The sequence below is a fragment of the Theropithecus gelada genome, chromosome 14 (genome assembly GCF_003255815.1).
Source record: "Theropithecus gelada isolate Dixy chromosome 14, Tgel_1.0, whole genome shotgun sequence".
NCBI lineage: Eukaryota > Metazoa > Chordata > Mammalia > Primates > Cercopithecidae > Theropithecus > Theropithecus gelada.
In genome coordinates, this window is record NC_037682.1 from 105317218 (window position 1) to 105325437 (window position 8220).

Here is an 8220-nt window from a genome sequence, read left to right on the forward strand (position 1 = left end):
TTAAGGGTTCCAAATAAATATTTTATTATTGGAAGAAGTTTGAACCCCCACTATAATTGTTATAATGGTATTCCAGTGTCCCTCAAAACCCTCCTCCATGCCTCTCCCAGAGCAATGCAATCTCTCCATTATACGCCTATGACTGTGACTCTCTCCTACTTGAAAACTTTCAGCGGCTCCTCCCATTCCCCATAAGACAAAGTGAGGACTCCTTGGCTTGGAAGACAAGGGCATAGCAATCTCGTTCCCACACACTGTTCACTGGCATCTCTTGTTCCCTGGCATCAGTCCCTGCTCCAGCTGCACAGAACTGCTTGGTATTTCCTAGGAAATGTCAGGTATTTTCATACTATTCCCTTGGCCCCAAATGCCCTTGTCTCTCTCCCGCTCCGCTCCCGGCCACCTCCCCTCACTCCAACTCAGTTCTGAAATTCATCCGTCAGGACCCAACTCAAGCAGCATCTCCTTAAGCAGCCCATGGCTCATTGGTGCCCCTGTAGCGCCTTACACCTGGCTCTATAGTGAAATCATCAGCATGCATCTCCACGTTCCCCACCTGACTGAGAGCTTCTGCTGAGGTACTGATGTATTTATCTTTATATTCTGGCACACACAGGTGTAAAATAACGTAGAAGGAAGAGAGGGAAGAGACAGAGGGAAGAGGGAAGAGGACAGAAGGGAGGACAGAAGGGGAGGAAGTGACAGCCAAGCCTCTCATGCCACGCCTGCCCACTTCCCAGGAGCACAGAAATAGCCCTTCCAGATTAAGCTGTGTTCCTGGACTACCTGCTTGATTACTCTTTTCCCTGCTCTTTCAAGATAATAATACCTGTGATTCCATTTCAGCGTCGTAACACTGAATAACACTTGTGAAGCAGTGTCACTCCTATTAGACAGATGAGGTAACTGAGACCAGAGACATAAGGTGATGGGCCAGAATTCTGCCAAGGCCCTGGTCTAAATCCCCTAAGGGCCCAGTTTACCCATCACTGTGTGTTCAGTTCATATGTACGTGTGTGTAGGTATGCACACTTTGCTGGGGCACTGTGGTGGGAGGGACGTGGCTTAGTCTCTTCTATTAAAGAGATGATTCAGCCAAAGCTACCATTTTGTGAATTAGAAGCAGCATTTTGCCTTGGGCTTTTTATTCTGTGCAGATAGGTTGGTATGGAAACCATGCTTCTGAGGTTGCAATCAAAACACCATTTGCCTCTATTGGTGTTCTTAAAACGTTACATGCTGATAGTAGATGAGAAATTTTTACATTTACCACATCAATTCTTTCTTGTCAACAAGTATCTATCTATAAATGGTTGTAAAGTAATTGTAGCAAACTCTTTCAAAATACTCCATATTTGTGCACTAACAGCAAACAAATATAGCTACTTTCAGCATCTGTCTCCAACTAGATAGTAAGCTCCTTGAAGGCAGTGATATTTCATTCATCTCTGGGTGCTCAAGGATTAGATAGCGAAAGGCACCAAGGACACTTTCAATAAATGGGGTTTGATTGGATAAACAAGACAACTGTCAGTCTTGCCAATACAGGTTAACCACAACCTTTTACACTGGCCTAGCCCTACACAACCTTCAAAGCCTTCCTGCTACTTGACTTGGTCTTCCCATCTTTTCCGCAAGTTAAACAGGGGACATATTATTAGTCCCATCATACAGAGGAGAAAATAGAAACTCAGCAAAGTCCAGTGACTTAGCTGGGCTGGTCAACAAGCACTGGAGACCAGGTTAGAACCCAGGCTTGCCAGCTCCTGGGCCAACACCCTCCCCTCCTCCTCACCCAGCCCCCGCCCCGCCCCGCCCCACCCCGCCCCACCCTGCCCCGCCCAATGCCTCCACACATTGAGCAGCAAGTACCTGCTCAACAGGCTCCAGAACGCCCACAGCTGACTCCCATACCTTCTCTGCTGTTTCATGAGCATCCTCTATGGTGATTCAGTTTAACGCAGACCTCTCCAAAATGCATCTGGACTCGCACCCCAGCTCCTCTTCCACAGCTTTTCCTTGACCCTGCACGTCCCTTTTTTCCTAATTAGCTTCGGCTTACCTTAGTTTTCACTGAAGTCTGCCCTGCCAGAGTTCTGGAGTACAGTGTATTTGTACACTAGAGTTTTTCTCGGTGCTTATTGACATTAATTTCTAGGAGGCCATGTGAGTGGGGATGCTAATGAATCACTCTGGGTACTTTTCCGCAGAGAATGAGCCCAGGGACCACCATGGGGGCTGGGCTGATGCGGATGTGGAGCTCCCTGAAATGTAATCAGGGGATGCTTTACAGTACTTTAGGGAAGTGAGGACTCACAGGAGAGACGTCTATTTCTGTCATCCTGCCTTTTTGTCTCACTCTGAAGGTTAGGAGTAATCAATACCCCAATACCCATGGAGACCAGATGGGAGAAGCCCTCCCTGCTCCGAGCTGCTCACCTTAAAGGACCCGTCCCCTGCAGGGCCAAGACCAGAGTGAGGCAGGAGCCGGCCTGCCTTTGTGTGACCCTGAGAGTGATGCCTCCTTAAATCTGCACTGAGGCACATCACCTGCCTTGCCCTAGTCCCAGCCCTGCTGTCCCGGGCCTTCTCTGACCAGACCCAACCTAAGGGCAGAATTTGCAATGTTGATGTCCTTTGCCTACCCAGACCTGTCTCTCTCTCTAGATCATGAAATTCTCAAGGTCCCTGAGCCCGCTTCCAGAGGCTGCACAGGTGCCACTGCTGGGCATACCCCTAAGCAGGGTGGAGTGTCTGCACGGCTGTGCAGACGGCCCTTAGCAGACGGCCCTGGCTGAGGGCGTAGGAAGGAAAGGTGGCCAGAAGCCTACTCTCTTCATCAGCCAAGCTCCAGGACGGAATCCAAAACTTCAAGAATTCAAAATTTGGATCTGACCTTCCATAATTTTATATGGTCTATTTTTTATGGTAAGAAGATAGAACGTTTTTAGTTTAACAATGTGTTAGGGTGATGTACTACTTTGAACTATTTATATGGGCCTCTATCCACACTCTTGTCTGGACCTCACAAATGTGAGCCTGGAGGAGTCTTGAGAGAGGATGACCTAAACTTCAGAAGACTCTGTGGAGAAATGACCCCTCCACACACACCTACTACTATAGGTCTCTATTTCTTGTATAGGACCATCGCAATTAATTCTTTGTCCTGATTTATGATCCTGCCTGCCAGGTAAATGTCAAGGTGGTATGTGAGCATGTATATGAGGGCATAGGCTTAACATGGTCACTCATGAAGGATGAGGCCATTTTTGCTGAGGATGCAGCATGGTCGTTGGCATGAGAATTTCCCCGACATTGTCCATGAAGGAGGCAGCTAAACGTGGTGGGGCCCTGCATCTGATTCCAGGCCCTGGAAAGTGGCTGAAATCAGATCTGCCTCTCTCACAATTAGGGGAGAAGCTCTGCAGAATCTTACCTCAGCGTCCTTACATTTCCTCCCTTCAGTCGAGCACAGGGACTCACGCCTGTAATCCCAGCACACTGGGAGGCCGAGGCAAGTGGATCATTTGAGGTCAGAAGTTCGAGTCCTTCCCTTTCTCTGCTTCCTTCAGACCCTTCAAGCTTCCCACAAAATCAACACACATGCGTGCACATGGATCCTGTGATCTCTCGGAGCCTCCCAAGCCCCCCAGGCTTTCCACTCTCCTGTTACCTTCTGCCACCAGTTTTGACCCATTAGGACTGATGTGATGCAAGACGAGGCCCACCTTTTGGTGGCCCCAGGGACAGTACAATGTCAACAAAACATGGACTGTACAGCCTTAGACACACACGCAGGCGTAACATACATGCAAGGTCATCTTCAGCTGCAAGGTTCCGAGTCCCAAGTCTCAGCCCCCACCCAGGCCCACCCAGCCCCAGGCAGGCTAGGCCATAAAACTCATTTCTGGATTGTGTCCATTATCAGGAGCAGGAGTGACAGACAAGCCCGGCTGGAGCCCTTTCTTCTGGGATCCTCCTTGGTAACACACCCTGTCAGGCCCATCACGTGCCGCTGGGTTTAGAGATTCTTGGACCCCAGCTGCCTGCCAGTGGTTCTGCTAGTCCAAAACTTTGTTCACTGTCCCACCTCATGCGTGGGAAAAGGCTGGTGGCTGGTAGGGACACTCTGGCCCCTGACGGTTGGGGAGGAGTTGGTCTAAATCCACTCCTCCCAGCCTCACCTTCACCCTCCACCACCCAGCTGGGTCCCTCCAGAAAACCTTGCAAGGTCTGACTTTCTGCCTGGGCCTCAGCAGTCCTCTCAACTGTTCCAGCCCCCTCCTGGATCTGCTATACAAATACAGGCTCACTGCCAAGATGTGGGAACAATAAATCTTCCCTTATTCTTTTATTCATGTCCTCACCTCTGCAGAGAGTGCTGAGGAAAAACAAACCTCACACAATTACTGTGGGCTCTGGCAGTCTGGCAGTCTCTTCTTTGCTCCTCTCTGACAATCTTTGGAAGACAGAGGCCAGGAGAAGAAGCCCACCCAGCTCCTGTAGGGGTGGCAGGCCCTTCTCCTCCTCCTCCTGAGTGGGCTCAACCACTCGAAGCCAGCACCTGTAACATGCTGAGCCCGCACCAGGTTCTGGGGACCAGAAATCAGAGTGACCTGGGGAAACTGTGACATCGACATGCATGGCTTGCCGGAGTAACATTACACCTGCCTCACCTTCCTAGCCTCCTGCAAATTGCCAGAGAGCTTCTGGGCCTGGGAGGGCCAGGCTGTTTGCTGAAAACATTAGGTGAGGTGAGGGAGGGCTGCCCTGGCTGCCGGCTCAGAAGCTACCACAGGGAAGAAGTGGCAACCAGGGCAGCTGAGGGCCTTGAGGAAGGAGGGGCTGTCTCCATAAGGGCCTCAAGGGCAAGGCAGCATCTGCTGGTGTCACAGCCTTTGCAAAACAGTTCAGATCTTGAGAATTCCCAGGACCTTCCTCCTCCAACTCTGGGCAGCAGGGATTTCCATTAAGCTCAATCAAACTGAGGAAGGATAGTAGGAGTGGGGGCTGCACCGAATTTTGCAGAACGCCATTTATACAGAAGAGAGGCACTGGACTTAGGGTGAGCCACTGTCCTAGTTTATCCAGAACTGAAAAGTTTCCCAGGACATAAGCCTTTCAGTGCTAAAACCAGGACAGTCCTGGACCAACTGGGAAGATGTGTCAGCCTAACGGAGGGGCTGTGGGAAAATCGATCCTCCCTGCCTGAGCCTGGCACGTGGCTGAGTCCAGAGCAGGGCTTGGATCCCAGATGTCTTCTAGTGGTTCTGCTAACCCACAACTTTCCTCACTATTCTAGGCATGAAGAAAGGCCGGAGGAAGGAGTGAGTCCTCATGGCCAGCTTAGGAGCTGTCAAGGAAAACAGAAAGAAGGAAAGCATTCACCGTCTGCGGTAGAGAGGAAATTCCTTTGGCTGCCTTTGGGGAGCGGGGGCCCATAAGGCTTCAGACAGAGTCTGGGGTGTCAGAAAGTGAGCTGGGGAGCACCTAAAAAACTGCCAGGTTGAGGGGCTCAACCTTTCCTTGAATCCTTGCCCAGGGTACAAATGCTGGGTACAGCAACATGGCGAAAGCTGCCTTCCAAGTTTTTTGCCCAGTTTCTATTGCTCCCATGGACGCAGAGGGCTCCTAGGGACAGCAGCCTGGCAGTGTTGTGAAGCCGTAGCAAGCTGACTTCTATAGATCTGTCCCAGGGAACAGGCTCCTCCTAAAGGTTATCCAAACTGGAAGTGGTGGGCACACATCTCAAGAGGCAAAAGAAGTTGGAGTTAAAGCTGGTCTGACAAGGCAGATCCCGTGGAGACCATCTTGCCAGACTTCTAAGTTGACAGATGAGAGACCAACATCCAGGGAGACTGAGTCACCTGCTGGAGAACACATTCCCACGTGGGATGTGATGGAACTCTGCATCTAGAACCACTGTTTCCTACTATCAGATGCTATAGCCAGAGGTTCCTTGGAAGGGAGAAAGCTCCAAGATGAGCCCAGCCCTTTGCAAGTCTCTGCCTTCCTGGAGCCCATGTGCTGTTCCGGGAGATGCTAAGTAGCAAGGGCTCTGTGCCTCTGCAGCCACGACTCCTCTCTCCATTCTGTTTGATTCCCCAGCTTGGTTCCCTCCAGCACCACCTCCAGGTGAAAACCTCCACAAATCCACCTGGAGTGCTCCATTCTGGGGAGACCCCTGCTTGGCCTCTCTCTTTCCCAGCCTTGAATGTGTGAGAAAGACCAGTCTTAGCCCTCAAGAGTAGGAAGCTGCTGCCTACCTACTTCTTTATGAACCTGCCTAGCGGCGGAGGGATTTAACACAGAGTTGAAAGAGTTATTAACAACACCCTGCTCTGATCAGTTTAGTAGGACACAGAGTCCTGAGGGTGGGGCACACCCTGTGTGTTTGCTGTGGCATGTCTACGGGGGAGGTGGAGACAGGGCTCAGACCCAGAATGCTGGACTGGAAAGTGGGGACAGGTGAAAGTAGGTTTTCCTTTGAGTAGCCGTGGAGCAGCAAGAGGGTCCTGAGAGCATGGCCAGGAGACGGCGGAGGAAAGAGGAGAGAAGAAGCATCAGAGGGACTTGGAAAAACATCTGACAGCTACCAAACCGGCTCTAGGCATTTATAGCATTTCCAGTTTTGTCCTATTGTGGGTGAGCCAAGCACCTCCAAAAAGAAAATATAAGAAAGAGCCTGAGAAATGTTGCAGAGGAATGGCAGGGCCACCCCTTGTTCCCAGAAACCCTTTTAGGAAAAGCACGACTCCATAGAAGGTGTCAGGAGGGGAGAACCTGCATCTGATGTTAGAGGGATGCTGAACCCTCTAGAGTCCTTGAGACCCCACAAGCACATAGAAGAAGAGGGAAGGGATCTGCACCCATCGTGGCAGCCAGGAATGACCCTCTTGGAACATCTCAGGAGGCTGGAAATCTCTGCCCACGCAGGTGTGATGCTGAATCCTACCGGACGAAGGCAGAGGTTTCGCACATACAGCGTTGCTCTGACTTCTCTAACAACAGGCTCTTGGAACTCACTGAGCAATGACTACCTCCCCACTCAGCTCTGCGCCTGGCTGGCTACTAGTAATTTATTGCAAGTAAGTCATTTCTCCAATAAGACAGTCGGCTTTTCTACCTCCGAATTCCCTACAGAGCTTAAGAGCACTGGGAACCCAGCTGGTCCTCATTAAAGCCCTTCTGAACCCGAATCTTCCCAACCTTCCTGGCCCCACCTCCACCCCTTCATTCCAGGAGCAGGCTCAGGGGAACAGAGCTGGCCAGGCCACTCACTTCCTTTCCCTTTCCAAAGAGCTGAACTGGCAGATGCTAACAAGGAAAGTGAGAGCTTCTGCATCCGCAGATCTGACTGCCTGGCCAAAGAGAACAGGAGCTTCTGTACAGGTAAGCAAGGAATCATTATTAGCAAATTATCTAATTAGGGTACCCTTTATAGCTCTCCTATAGGAGATATTAATTTGTAAGTTTTAGTCAGACCATGAATCTCAGGGAGAACTGGGAATTTCTAAGAATACTTCCTAAGAAGGGTCTTTGGCAGGAGCCTCTAAAATTCCTGGGTTTTGGTTCCTTCATCTATAAAAAAGTAGGGCCAGGTGTAGTGGCTTGCAGCTGTAATCCTAGCACTTTGGGAGACCAAGGCAGGTGGATCACTTGAGGCCAGGATTTCGAGACCAGCCTGGCCAACATGGCAAAACCCTATCTGTACTAAAAAAAGAAAAGTACAAAAAAAATTAGCCAGGCTTGGTGGTGCACACCTGTCGTCCCAGTCACTCGGGAGGCTGAGGCACGAGAATCGCTTGAACCTGGGAGGCGGAAGTTGCAGTGAGCCAAGATTGTGCCACTGCACTCTAGCCCAGCTGACAGAGTAACACTCTGTCTAAAAAAACAAAACAAAACAAATTTAAAAAGGTAGGTGTGTCAATGCATTACTGTAAGCAGGTGACTTAGACCAGGTGACCTGAGCAAGTACATTTCAATTCTGTTCTGCTGTGCAATACTGGACCATCTCATTCATCCATGCATGACAGTGATGTGGATTTAGAGTAAAAAGACCCACGGTTGACATCCTGGCTTTGGTGCTTACCAGCTGGGTGTTCTTGGGGGAGTCACTTAATCTCTCTGAATTTTCTTATCTGGAAAATGAGGACAATAATAATAATATCTGCACCATATAGATGTTGTGAGCTCCCACATACGGGCATGTTTTCTACA